The sequence below is a fragment of the Borostomias antarcticus genome, assembly GCF_949987555.1.
Source record: "Borostomias antarcticus genome assembly, chromosome: 11".
NCBI classification, from domain to species: domain Eukaryota; kingdom Metazoa; phylum Chordata; class Actinopteri; order Stomiiformes; family Stomiidae; genus Borostomias; species Borostomias antarcticus.
Genome location: NC_140244.1, coordinates 6,797,142 through 6,812,232, shown reverse-complemented (window position 1 = coordinate 6,812,232; position 15,091 = coordinate 6,797,142).

Genomic DNA, 15,091 nt, shown 5'->3' with positions numbered 1-15,091 from the left:
GAAGTGATGTCACACAGGAACAATTAGTAGTTTTAACAGACTGATTCTAGAGGAACGAACTACAAAGTTAGAACAACAGTCAGGTAGGAAAACAAAACACATTGGTGAGACTTGAATTTCATTCACAATATACAGTAGTAACATTGTTAATTTGTTGTCGGTGGGTCCACCCATCATAGATGACGTGACCTGTGGGCATCTATTTATATGGGTGCAGCACCATTTTTGATTTTAGAACCCATTGTTTAAAAAAGTTTGCCTGAAGAAGAGCTTCGGCTCGAAACGTTGCTATAATAAAATTTAAATAAGGAGCACCTGAGTGTGCGGGTTCTATCTTCTTCCTACATTTATTTTCAACCCAGCACCCTGCATGCGATGTGCGTATCTTTTCAATTTTTCATGAAATTCAATTGATTGGACATGATTTGGAAAGGCATACACCTGGTCCCACATTTGACAGTGCCTGTCAGAGCACAAACCAAACCATGAAGTCAAAGGAATTGTCTGTAGACAGGGTTGTATCGACGCAGAGATCTGGGGATGGGTACAAAACACTTCTGCAGCATTGAAGGTCCTAATGAGCACAGTGGTTACCATTATTCGTAAATGGAAGATGCTTGAAACCGCCTGGACTCTTCCTAGAGCTGGCTGCCTGGCCAAACTGAGCAATCAGGGAAGAAGGGTCTTGGTCAGGGAGGTGACCAAGAACCCAATGGTCACTGACAAGAGCTCCAGCGTTCCGCTATGGAGATGGGAGAACCTTCCAGAAGGAGAACCATCTCTGCAGTGCTCCACCAATCAGGCCTTTATGTTAGAGTGGCCAGACGGAAGCCACTCCTCAGTAAAAGACACATGACAGCCCGCTTGGAGTTTGCCAAAAGGCACTTTAAGGACTCCCAGACCATGAGAAATGAAATTCTCTTAGTCTAGTCTGATGAAACCAAGATTGAACTCTTAGTACATGGGCCAGACCAGATTCCGGTACCACTCAAGGTGGCAAAACTAACTTATAATTTTTGACAAGATACATATCTGTAGATTATATTTTGGTATGATAATCATTCCTGAGTGGTAGCAGGTGTCAGTAACCAGCTCACGAAGTTACCAACCCCCTAAAGTAAATTGCATTTTAGATGTTGGTGCATATCATTAATGAGGCTCATGGTAAGGACATCTTTCAATGTTTTATAGGATCTGCAAAGAAGAATGGGAGAAACTTCCTAAAAATAGGTGTGCCAAGCCTGTAGCCTCATACAGACCTGAGGCTGTAATTGCTGCAAAAGGTGCTTCAACAAAGTATTGAGTAAAGGGTGTGAATAGATATGCAAATGTGGTATTGCTTTTAGAATAAATTTGCAAACATAAAAAAAAAATCACTTTGTCTTTATGGAAGATTGTGTGTAGAATTTTGAATTTATTTTTTTTTAATCCATTTTGGAATAAGGCTGTAAGGCTGTATAAAAAGTGAAGGGAAATGAATACTTTCCGGATGCACTGTACAATTTCTGGCACCAGTATTTTAAAGGAGTAGTAAAGGGAAAATGTTTAGCCCTGTTTTAAGGCTACTTATGATCATATACAATGGTTCAGATCGAAACGTTGACAAAACTAGCACTTTTGAGAAAGTCTGTTAATTGCTCTACCACCGTTTTGGTCATTCAATGGATGTGGGTGGGCACACAAAAAACTGTCCAACAATTAACATTGACCCTCAATCACCCACGTTCACCATTGATGCTTTGGAGACAGTAACTTTGTACATTTGCCTTGATTGTTGCTTTTTATTTTTGAATTTCAGTATTTCAGTATACTGTTATGGTCTGTGTATCTGGTGTATCTGGTTTATTTTCACTACCACTCTTCACTTGACTTTATTGATTTTGTGTCATTAACAGTCCTCATTTACTGTCAATAAAACCAGTACATTTTATTGTATTAAACCTTTATTTATTTAGTAAATAATCTCTATTTGTTTGGCAAATAGAGCAGCTTAGCCTACATGACTAAATTCCACCTGTAGTCCTAGTGTGCAAATCGTGATTGTACACACATAACATTACACACTTGTATGACAACTAGGTAGTATACTTCGAAAATATATTAAATGAGAAGTGATATCACCAGATTATTAACGTAGCGAGAGCAAGTTTACTTTGCTTACCATGAAGTGGAGTGAATTCGGGCGACAATTACAAAAGACTAGCGGCGAAAAGAAGACAGTTGAGCCCACACGAATGCCTCGCGGAACGACATTAGCTGAAGGGAGAAGCGGTGACCGTGTCGAAAGGAGAGCGTCCCAGCCAACGTGGTGACCAATCATAGCACTCGAATGCCATGCATGCGCAGTTACGGGGACTTTCTCCCTGAGGATCTAGCATCGACCAATGTGGTAGCCATAGACATAATAAAGAACTAGACTGGCCACTCGTCCGACGAGACCGCCATGTTATGCATGGCATCATTTGGAACATGTTACCTTTGGGCTTCAGAGCTGCTCGTCGTTTTGTTCGGTAAGTGACTAGTGACTCTTATTACATTTTAGTATCAGTCTAAATACAGTTAGACTAGCCTTTTAAGAATGAATACCCAGGCGTTTGGGGGAAGAGAATGGTAGCCTAATATGGGCTAGTTAACTGGTTAACAGACTAGTCTAGCTGCCCTAAGCTAACGTTACATGGATGATGTAATTTATTCCACTCACATTGAATATTAACACTGTTTTATATAATGTAGTATCTTGACTTGTTTTATGTGGGTATATAGAGATAGTCCCTCATATAGCTAATTGTCAAACGTGTATTTTGCGGCTTAACAGAATTTGTTCATATTTGGGTAAAATGTCCAGTTGGACTCAAGGATTAACTGATTACATTGTGGGGGTCAAAGGTCAATGGTCACTGACCTCACAAAAGGTGTTTTTGGCCTGCTGAACATATCTCAAGAACGGCTTGACAGAATTTGTACATATTTGGCCAAAATGTCCAGTTGGATTTAATTAGATTATTTGGATTCGATTTTGTTATTCAAATGTCAAAGGTAAAACAAAAGGCACTTTTGAACGCTAATACTAGCTAGTTAATGCTAACAATAAAGCTAGCGCTGGATAGCTAATGCTAGCTAGCTAACACTAATTCTAACACATTAGCATTAGCATTTGCATTAACATTAGCGTTAGCTAGCATTAGCGTTAGCTAGCATTAGCGTTAGCTATTCTAGCTGTAATGCTAGCTAGCATTAGCTAGCATTAGCGTTACATTAAATGCGGAGGCATTTAGCCGCTACGCGGTTTTTCTAGTTGATACTGATGCTAGTGACAATCAGGGTTCCCATGGTCATCAAGAAGTTAAGTACAATCATGGAAAAGTTTTGAAATTTTTATTGGTAAAAATTAGTGGGAACCCTGGAGAATACACCAGATACAGAGTATCTGACGTATAAGACCTTAAAGTTGCACTGAAATGAAAAAAGCATTCTGTGCCATTTTGGTTCACATAATTGGTCATAGTGTTCACCTATTCAATGATGTATGCCAAAAAAATACAAAATTCTACTTTTGTTGTAATCTTATATCAAAGTATATTAATTTCTTACTTCCTGGAAAGCGGTAGGTCATGTGCAATGACGACAACAGGTACCTTAGATTTAGGCCAATAATCTCACGACATCCACCCGTCAATCAACGCTATCCTTCTATCGAATCTGTCTAAAGTTCTTAAAACCCGTCCACTTGCCAATGTTCCAATCAAATTCCTCTAAACATATGTCCCACCCTCATAGCTTGAAGTTAGATGATCTCAAACGTCCGTTTCAGTGCGACTTTAACAGTATACTGGCGGGGGAGGGGGCGGCTGCATCTATAATCCCTTGGCAAGTCACAATAAAAAAACATTTTTTGTCACAATATAAATATACAAGCATTCCAGCTAATCCCAGTAATAGGAAATTGATAGTACACTTATGCACAATTACAGGGACTTTCTCCCAGATGATCTAACATCTACCATTTAAAATATACACAGTGAATCTGTGGGATCATTGACGTCACATAGTGGGATGCCCTGCACAAGATGGCTGCCACGTCGGACGTCAGTCCATTGGAATTCTACAGCACAAAGGCCAGTCTAGTTCTTTATTATGTCTATGGTGGTAGGTATTTTTCCGGTCTCAGGAAGCGGTCTCTAGACAGGATCTGAACAGTGAAACGCGTCACTGTTCCCGGCTTTACCGTTAAGAGCTATGAAAAGACTAGCAGACTGATGTATATAAATTGTGTTTGTGATCTGTCTCTCTCTACCTTGGGAACTTTTCACCGTCGAGCACTGTTTGGCACGCCTGTAAAGATTCCCTATTGCAAAAAAATTCTATCCATCAGAAGAAAACAAGAGACAAACTCTTTCTTCTTTTTGAGTAAACAAACGTTTCCACCACAACCTACGAGTTGGCTGGGTTAGAGTTCGCCTTTCACTGTTGGCTACGAAAATCCTCAATTCGGTAAGTTGTATGTTATTTTTTATTTTGAAGAATTAGAGCACAACAGTTTGGGGCTTCGGTCCAGGAAGTGAATTTCGGCTACATTCACTTGCTCTTTAAAATCCTTGTATTTTAATCCTGGAGCCACACACGGAAGGCGCGTTCTTTTATTCTTGATTAACACCGTACTGAAATTATTGTTGCCGAAATGATTGTTGCCCCCCCGTGACCATACGGACTCGTGGTGACGATTGATCAGATAGCTGGTTGGCTTGGTTCCACGATTGAAACTCTTCAATCAGTATCCCTGCACACCGCACTGGTCACTATATATATACACACTGTACATACAAACTTAAAAGTTACCATTTAAATACATTTGTAAATATTACACCTACTTATTCAGTCAACCCTTTGGGATGTTTGCTTTGGCAGTGTAAATGTATGTTTCCCATGCCAATAAAGCCCTTTGAATTGAACTAAAATATAGAAGACAGATGCAGATAGTTATCCATTCATACTTTCAGAATAGATAGATTTACCAGTCTGTGTGCTCTCCTGTGAAATTAAACCACATCTCCAGTCTTGAACGTTTCCCTCCCTCCCTCCACACTGATAATTCTTGAGAGAATGTCCATGTAGCATCTGCAGAGTGTTTTATTCATATCTAATCTGCTATGTGTGTCTTGTAGTAGGAACACTGTGTCAAAGGAGAGCAGATAGGGACAGCTGCTTGCTTGTGTGTGCAAGACCATCGTGGTAGTAGGTGTCAAGAGGTCACCCTTGGTCGCCACAGGAGGGGGGTTCCCAAGCCCACCAAGTTCAAGGAAAATTCCCTTCTAGGTGTAGGGTTACCTCTGCTCTACGGGGGAAACTGGGTCACCACAAGTGGTTTTACCAACTGGTTGAAATGAAGATGTGAGCGTATCTCATGTGTCAGAAGGTCACGTCTCGCATGCTCCTAACCTCGGACTGTCTGTCTTTTTGAGCTGGTATGGAGAGGGGGGGTCAGGCAGCGCTATTTAAGATTACACCCAAAACCTTGAGAGTTTGATTTGGAGACGGCAGCCAAGCAGGCAAGGCAGAGAGGGCACTTAGACCATACTGAGAGTGTCTATTGTTTGCTGAACATCTGTAATAAACGAATATCTGTCGCCGCTTCCTCTCCCGTGTTGGAGTGAATTCTTCAGTGATTCTTCAGTGAAAGTCAATTAAGATCGTGGTTATAGTTAGGTGGTGCTGCACCCCTTTATTAAACTGAAAAAGAAAACACAACACAGAACAACAAAAACAAAAAGACATCAAAAGTCAACAGCAGAGCACCATACCTCAGCTTTAATGTTTCAGAGTGCCGTGAAGCCCAGACTGACTAACTCAGTCAGCCCTAACTGATGTCCAGGCCTTCTGCCATGGTTCTGTTGCGCTTCTGGAGGTTACGGCAAACACAACCCACTATATTCTAAAAAACAACAACACCGTTGACTAAAGATATTTGTCCACATTTTCGACCAAAAATGAAGTTAAGGTCTTTTGCCTTTGTAGGGTAGAATAGTTAGACCAGACAGATGGTTATGACCAGCCCAAATTATACAATTCTGGCCTATGTACTGGGTATTAATGCAGCTAAATGAATATGAATAATATGCTGATTTACAGTTCCCAACTTTGTCGGTGTCAATGAAATGTTGTATTACTTTGACTCCCCATCTCTCTCTGCTCCCCATCTCTCTCTCCTCCCCCATCCCTCTCTCCTCCCTCATCTCTCTCTCCTCCCCCATCCCTCTCTCCTCCCTCATCTCTCTCTCCTCCCCCCTCTCTCTCTCCTCCCCCATCCCTCTCTCCTCCCTCATCTCTCTCTCCTCCCCCCTCTCTCTCTCCTCCCCCATCTCTTTCTCCTTCCCCATCTCTCTCTCCTCCCCATCTCTCTCTCCTCCCCCCTCCCTCTCCTCCCTGTGTGTTGCAGGTCTGAAGTCGACAGCCCCAGCCTTCATGCATCGAGGTCGAGCCAAGATGGCGGATCTGCCCTCCCTTCCTGGGCTCAGTGACTCGGTGGAGTGGACCCCTCATCTGGAGACACCCTCTCAACGTACGCATACAGAGTATAAGTAGTACTAGTAGAGTAGTACAATTGTAGTAGGATATTGTGTGGTAATAGTACTGTAGTAGTAGTCACAAATCGCTGTTGTGCGGCACACAAATTGCCGATGTTAGGCAGGCACACTAGCTATGAACAGAATGGAATGCTGTTAGTTGCCATGAAACATGGTAGCTTGACTAACGTTAATGAGTGGTGGCTAGCTTATTCTAGCTAAGTTAGCTAATGCAGTGAGCTTCAACGTATTCATTCTTGTTTTCTCTTCTCTCTCTACTCTTTTCTTTTTTTCACTCCTCTCTCTCTCCTCTGTCGCTCTCCCTCACTCGAGCTCAGCCAGAGGAACCTCTTGCATATCTTTCTCTCTCCTGTCCTCAATCTGAATTTGTGGTGTCGTTGTGTCCCCCCCACTCGCTACATATAATCACTCTATACAGTATTTGAAATTGTACTATAGGTGTGAGAATCCTTTTTAATGTTTGTCTCTCTTTCTCTTTCACTCTCCCAGGAGTGATGTCAGACTTGCCCCAGACTCAGGTGTTCTCCTGCTCCGAGTGCACATTCACCTACACCTCCCAGATCTACCTCCACAAGCACATCAAGAGGAGCCATGACAACCTCTACGTCTCTCTGCTGAGGCGTGGAAAGATCAGACCAGAGACTCTTTCCTCCTCCTCGTCCTCCTCCTCTCAATCACTCCCTATCACCACCTCCAACACCCCCCTCACCCCAGCTCCCGCCCAGAGACAGACAGACACAGATAAGCCAAGACTGTACCACTGTGACCAGTGTGGGAAGAACTTCACTCAGTCAGTAAACTTAAAGACACACCAGCGTGTTCATACAGGAGAGAAACCATACCACTGTGACCAATGTGGGAAGAACTTCAGTCTGTCAGGACAGTTAAAGACACACCAGCGTGTTCATACAGGAGAGAAGCCATACCACTGTGACCAATGTGGGAAGAAATTCAGTCTGTCAGGACAGTTAAAGACACACCAGCGTGTTCATACAGGAGAGAAGCCATACCACTGTGACCAATGTGGGAAGAGCTTCATTCAGTCAGGACAGTTAAAGACACACCAGCGTGTTCATACAGGAGAGAAGCCATACCACTGTGACCAGTGTGGGAAGAACTTCACTAGTTTAGAAAATTTGAAGTCACACCAGCGTGTTCATACAGGAGAGAAGCCATACCACTGTGACCAGTGTGGGAAGAACTTCACTAGATTAGAAAACTTGAAGTCACACCAGCGTGTTCATACAGGAGAGAAGCCATACCACTGTGACCACTGTGGGAAGAACTTTGCTGAGTCAGGAACGTTAAAGACACACCAGCGTGTTCATACAGGAGAGAAACCATACCACTGTGAGCAATGTGGGAAGAACTTCAGTCATTCAAGAGAGTTAAAGGAACACTGGCGTGTTCATACAGGAGAGAAGCCATACCACTGTGACCAGTGTGGGAAGAACTTCACTAGATTACAAAAATTGAAGTCACACCAGCGTGTTCATACAGGAGAGAAGCCATACCACTGTGACCAGTGTGAGAAGAACTTTACTAGATTAGACCACTTGAAGTCACACCAGCGTGTTCATACAGGAGAGAAACCATACCACTGTGACCAGTGTGAGAAGAACTTTACTAGATTAGACCACTTGAAGTCACACCAGTGTGTTCATAAAGGAGAGAAACCATACCACTGTGACCAATGTGGGAAGAACTTCAGTCATTCAAGAGAGTTAAAGAAACACTGGCATGTTCATACAGGAGAGAAGCCATACCACTGTGACCAGTGATGGAAGAACTTCGCTGAGTCAGGAAACTTAAAAACACACCAGCGTGTTCATACAGGAGAGAAGCCATACCACTGTGACCAATGTGGGAAGAACTTCAGTCATTCAGGAGAGTTAAAGAAACACCAGCGTGTTCTTACAGGAGAAAATCCAATCCAAAAAATCCAATGAGGGTCGAACTCTGAGGCATCGGGATACAGCCGGGGCTACATTTTGGTGCTTGAAATCCGGAGATGCGTTCAAGTTTAATAGGCAGATACGGAGGTCTTTGAAAAACCAGGCCAGACCCAGCCTGGTTTCTGTGCATTACTGGCTTGTTTCTGTTCAGGACTGGTAGGACGGAAGCTAGTCATGCCACTGAAATAGCTGTGAATGGAAATGACATTAAATAATGTCTGATAAATTAAGATAGATCTTGTCGTCTGCACAAATCAGTTCCAATGCTAATCCAGCACAATAAGAGTGGGATAGCCAGTTAGCTCATGAGCTCACAACAAGTAGCAGCAGCTTCCATAACATTAATGGTAGCGGTCAGTGGCTAAAGCAGTTACACTGATGATTCCTGTAACGTTAGCTATTTTGCTGCAGTTGGTTCAACTTCTATTTCTGGATAAACCCAGATAACACAAGGCTAGCAGACCTACAGCGGTTCCCTGATGGACGAGTTGGCGGACCTCCGGCTGGAATATAACACAAGGCTAGCCGGACATACAGCGGGTCCCCGATGGACGAGTTGGCGGACCTCCGGCCGAATCCGCTGGCGGGTTCCTGGTCTTTTGCACATCGAATGGCAAGTGGACCTCTGGCGGATTATTAGCCTCAGGGACAGCGGTCCGCTAGTAATTCGAAATTCTCCCGCTATTGCTCCACCACCATTCCACCGGTAGTTTGTCTATATCCTAGGCCCATTGGCCCTTGGATTATGGATTTCTATTGCTTACTCTGAAAATGTTTTGGGTAACCCTTCCTTTCATAGTCCCCCAATTACTAAACATTTACCTGGTAAATACATACAAAGTATAGCCTAATATATAATGGGTAATTACTGAGACACCTATACTGTAGGTATAATTTCAAAACTGGAGTATTTCAAATGTTCAATTACTGCACATAAATACCAGACAACCACATTTTACATAACTTCTATAACTTCACTTAAAGGGTCACCCAGTTTCTGCAATCAGTTTGACACAGTTAATTAATCTGCAAAACAGACTGTACATTTCCTTAAAAAAAAAAGAAGAAATTTGGTCCCATGGGATCTCTCCCGTCCGTCTGAAAAAAAGGGGGAGAGAGGGGAGGAAGAAAGGTTGTGGCTAAAGTAAAAAATTAAACAGGTTTGTTCCTTCCTTCCTTCAATATTCTGACATCTTTCCCTCCTTCCTTTCCTCCTTCCCTTCTTCCTTTTTCCTTCCTTCCTTCCCTCTTTCCTTTTTCCTTCCCTCCTTCCTTCCCTCCTAACTTACTTCCTTCCCTCCTTCCTTTTTCCTACCTTCCTTCCTTCCTTCCTTCCTTCTTTCAATATACTATGTCTTCCAAAAAATGTCCTTGATTTTGAAATGTCCATAGCGCACGTGCTTCAACAAGACCAATGCACTCATCCACTTGTGATTTTTTTCCAAATAGCTCCCGTAGTCTCATTGCAAGACCACTGCCTCGTCCAGCTAATTTATATAGCTTAATAATACTAATGACACTGTCATGTTCCAATTGAGGAAAACTCACTGAAATTGTGATGCAAGGTCATGAAAAAGTTTTGAAACCCTGTTGAATACACCAAGCATTGACATGTCAGCATCTAGTGTCAACTGAATAATACAGGCCAGCAATTCTTTGGGCAGGTAGGGCATGTCAGGATTTCCATCATCATATGGAGTTGCATCATCATGGGGTTTCTCCAAGGGATCGTGGTGGCATTCATCCAGAGCACAGTCATGGGTTCATCCAGAGCACAGTCATGGGTTCATCCAGAGCACAGTCATGGGTTCATCCAGAGCACAGTCATGGGTTCATCCAGAGCACAGTCATGGGTTCATCCAGCAGATGGTGATGGTTTACACAACAGCCTGATCGCAGACCCAGCGCCTTATGGGAAGATGACAAATGTCAGTTCATTCACTCGTAGGCTAATCATTAATCTGATCGATTGAGTGTGCCTATAAGCTACAGTTACAAAAACTAAATCACATATGGGCAATACTGATTAATTCATTCTTTAAAACTGAACGAACAAGATAGCCTGGCGAGGCAGTTAGGCCTACCAATGTAGTCAAAGCCAGACAAACAAAATCAGACCCATGTTCGTGTCCGTCTCTATGAGCTTTCAAACATTCTCTATCATAATGAATACAGTTAAGTCTATTTTATTTAATTTTGACCAATAAAACATCCTACTAGTTTTTAAAATAAATTAATCCCTAGTTATGATTCATGCTGGAATGCTTAAAGGAGTAGTAAAGGGAAAATGCATGTTTAGCCCTGTTTTAAGGTTACTTATGATCATATACAATGGTTCAGATCAAAACGTTGACAAAACTAGCACTTTTGAGAAAATCTGATAATTGCTGTACCACCGTTTAGGTCATACAATGGATGTGGGTGGGCACCGTGAAAAATAATTCAAAAACATGATAAACTCTAGATTTCAAAGACAAGAAGCTCACCAAAGGGGTAATTGCCGCAAAGTATGAATCATGTAGGGTTTTATTGATCATTTTATGAAATCCATTGACTTGTATCGAAGCGACCGTTGTAGATGTGTAGATCAATCCGCAGAGGGGATTCAGGAAGTGGAACTACTTACGGTAGCTATTGTTATTGTTTATGTTGCTAGGCTACCTAGTTTGCGGACGTTTACACACATATGTGACCGCCGCTGGTAATTTGGTCCTCAACTAGGCATTTTCATTTTTCAGTTTTTTACAGATTATGAAAGTGCAGATTGTAAGCTTTCAAATGAGGTCTCAAACATTGAATTCTGAACATATTTGAAGAAGATATGCTTATTTGAATGCTAGTACTGCCAAATCAACTTAGCTGAGAAATCTCCCTCCAAAGTTCTCCAACATTTCCACACCTCTGACTGCCAGGTAATGGGCGTGAACAATAGCCTGGTAACCGCACCCCCAGCCACTCCCCCACTGGACGATCTGTCATTATCTGTCAGAGTGGCTGTCAACTTGGGGTATTACCTGAGAGTGGCTGCCAAGTGAGGTGCTCTCTCACTATTGACCCCACACTCTGAGTCAGTATTAATCTTGTGTTGTGAATGCAGTTAAGAACAATATAAGATGAAGTTCAAATTTAACATTCTTTATTGTCACATACATAATATAAAGTACAAGCATAAGTAGTTAAGTGTACAAAAAAAGGCAACTGTCTAAGTGTTAAAGTGTACAGTCAGTTGTCTGTTTTATAGACAAGGTGCATAGTGTTCATTGTGATCAAGTGTACAACAAAGTAATAACAGTCCCCAGCTCAATACTCAAGGTAATAACAACAGTACTCAGCTCAGTATTCAATATTCTAACAATGCAGTCTGTGCAAGTGTGGGCAAGTCTGTGCAAGAGAACAAGCAACGCTTCAGTATACAAACAGGAAAACAGGAAAGGCTGTGGCCTTTCTCCTGCAGTGCTGTCCGTCCTGATGATCTGCAGTGAATCTACAAGCGGACAGTCTTGTTCTGAGCTGCTGTGGAGTTTGGCGGGGGACATGTGACGTCTCGTCCCTCATCAGAACAGAACTCTCTGATCTTGTCAAAGAGATACTGTCTGTCTGGCCATGTCCAGTCCGGGTGGGGCTTGCACAAGAAGACCTTCTCTCGGGGGCCGGTGCATCACGGTGTTCTCTGGCCACAACCATGCCAGGTCTCTCAGTATCAAAACTGCAATAGAATAGAAGGAAGAAAGTACATTAAACTATTGCCCACAGTACTGGCACTCCATATAGATAAAATAGTACCAGAATGTGTGGATTAAATAGACTAGATAATGCATGATAGGATGAACGTATTCTCACCTGTTGTGCAAAATCAAAGCTGTAGTGCATAGTGATCTTCTTGCTGGCTGGTATGGAGGGGCCAAGGGAGAGCTGCAAATCCTCACCTTTTTGCTCATCCTGTAACCAAAACAAAAAACAAAGGTGTCAGACTACCATAGCTCTCATGCTCTCTCATTCTGTTTCTCTCTATAATATAGCTACCTAGCTCAATATTAGCTCCCACGCTGGCTAGTTTAGGAACAAAGGGCTAGCTCAGCTAACTAGCATGTTAGCTAACGTTAGCTAGCTAGCCTTTGTTAGTTTGTTATGCTAGCTAGACTTAGTCACTTGTTTAGAAAGGAGCTTCTGCTAAACGACTAACGTTAATGTAATGTAAACAGCACAGATAGTATAAAGATCAGCTTACCCCAAAGCAAAGCAGAATGCTTGGCGGTGGTGTGAATCTGCTACGTCGTTCGCGTTGTAGCAGCATGCTTTGCTGATACAGTCATCTCTGCATCACAGGTCATCAAGAATAAACTCCGTGTACGAACGAGTCCTGCTCTGCTGGAGTTTTAGCTGCTCTTAAAACTATTTCCATGTCCTGGATGCCATCCCCGTCTTCTCTTTAGCAAAAGCTGTAGCATCCATGGTTAACTTGGGACTGAATGCCGGCGTGTTGTTTGGGAAAGGTGGGGGCGGAGAACCCGGAAGCAATAGCCGGAAGCAATAGCCAATGAAACCAGATCATGCTAATCGATCTCCCGCCCCCAAACCCGGCTCGAAATCAGCTAAAAACGAGCTTAGTTTGCAGACTAATTAAACGTATTTCGTGAACCTAAAACTGTTGTCTGTTATAGTAAGTAGGTACTTCACAACTTCAACTTTGGTAATACACAAAAAAACAAAAAACGAAAAAAAACGTTTTTTTATGTATTTTGCCCCCTAGCGCATTTCGGGGTTTGCCGAGTTGCGGACCAAATCACCAGCCGCTGTCACATATGTGCTGCGACTAAATAGTTATATGCTAAATATTTAAAAAAGCCTTTCCAGATGAACTAGAATCTTACTTTATGAATTATATGTCAGAACGCCAACTAACACCTCAGTGAGTTTCTTGTCTTTGAAATTGAGAGTTTAACATGTTTTTTGAATGATTTTTCAAGGTGCCCACCCACATCCATTGTATGACCAAAACGGTGGAGCAATTATCAGACTTTCTCAAAAGTGCTAGTTTTGTCAGCGTTTTGATCTGAACCATTGTATATGATCATAAGTAACCTTAAAACAGGGCTAAACATGCATTTTCTCTTTACTACTCCTTTAACTCTGGGGACAGAAAGCAGGCCTGTGCCAGACGACCTGAGAGGTCTGGGCTGAGTTTCCCAGAGGCATCGTAGCGCTACGTTCATCGTAACGCTATGATGAACGCCATAGCTTACGATGAACGTAGCGCTACGATGCCTCTGGGAAACTCAGCCCTGGGGCCTCATTTATCATTGAGGTATGCCTTCTTTTACACGGTCTTTTCCGCGATTTCAGGCGTACGCCCTCCCCCCCCCCCCTCCACAGCGCGATCTATCAAGCAAAAAGGGCGGATATTTAGTCGCCTTTCTACGCGCTTTTGTAGGACACCTCTCAACTTGTCGTACCGATTTAGACGGGTTTTTACACCCTTTTTGAACACGGGGAACGGGCGACGCAGGTGGTGCGTCGGTGAATTACAATGTTTGATGGAGAGAATAAGAGCGACAGTTTATGAACGCACAATCATGTAAGCTAATAGCCCAATTCAGCACAAACATATATCTCAATGCAAGATCGTGTCCTCTAACCGGCTCATTAATGGTCCAATATGGATTTGTTCCCCAAACTTAACCTATGCGCACACCTAATGCAGGCACTCCATCAAACGGCAAAAATTGACCAATTAGATTGTCATTAATATGTGATCATGTGGACCTGTTTGCTGTTTAGTAAGCATATAAATGACAGTCCTCCTGTGCGTAATGCGAGCCTAAATGAATCCGGCGCTACTCGGCCTACTGGCCGAGATAGAACTCCAAAGAGGTGACGGCGATGGCGACTGCACCCACATAAGGGCACCATCAGTGAATGAATACGTCTATGTGAATCGCAAAAATGTGCACACTATAAATACCCAAATCATATGTGACGCCGACATGCTCATCACAAGTGTAGTGGCACGGTGGCCTGGCTCCACACACGACTCATTCATCCTGGCGCACAGCAGGGGCTAGACTGGAGGCAGGCGCTGCGCGTGATGGCTGGCTTGTTGGTGTGTGCATAGCCAAGATACATATTCTTTGTATTTTTTACTTTAATCTTTATTAGCATTTTCCATCCATACAACGACCATCCAATAAAACATAAAAACTTACAATAACAGCTTATGGGTACTTCCATCCATGCAGCTTTTTTCTCTTACTCAAATATTACAATTTTAATATTAGTGGTATCATCACACTTCATTCTATAATCCATCCATTTTTCCCATCTCCCTTCAAACTTTCCTTCCTGCATCCTCAATGCATAAATAAATCTCATAAATCTCCTGCACAACACCCACCACTGCTCCTTGGTTGGGGGTTCCACCTTATACCAAGCCCTCATTATTGTCTTTTTACTAGCAACCAATAGTACTTTCACTAGGTATCTGTCCCCTCCTTGTACATCTTTCTGTTATGTTTGCCAAGATATATATTCAAAGCTGATAAGAATGAGAACCAGTCA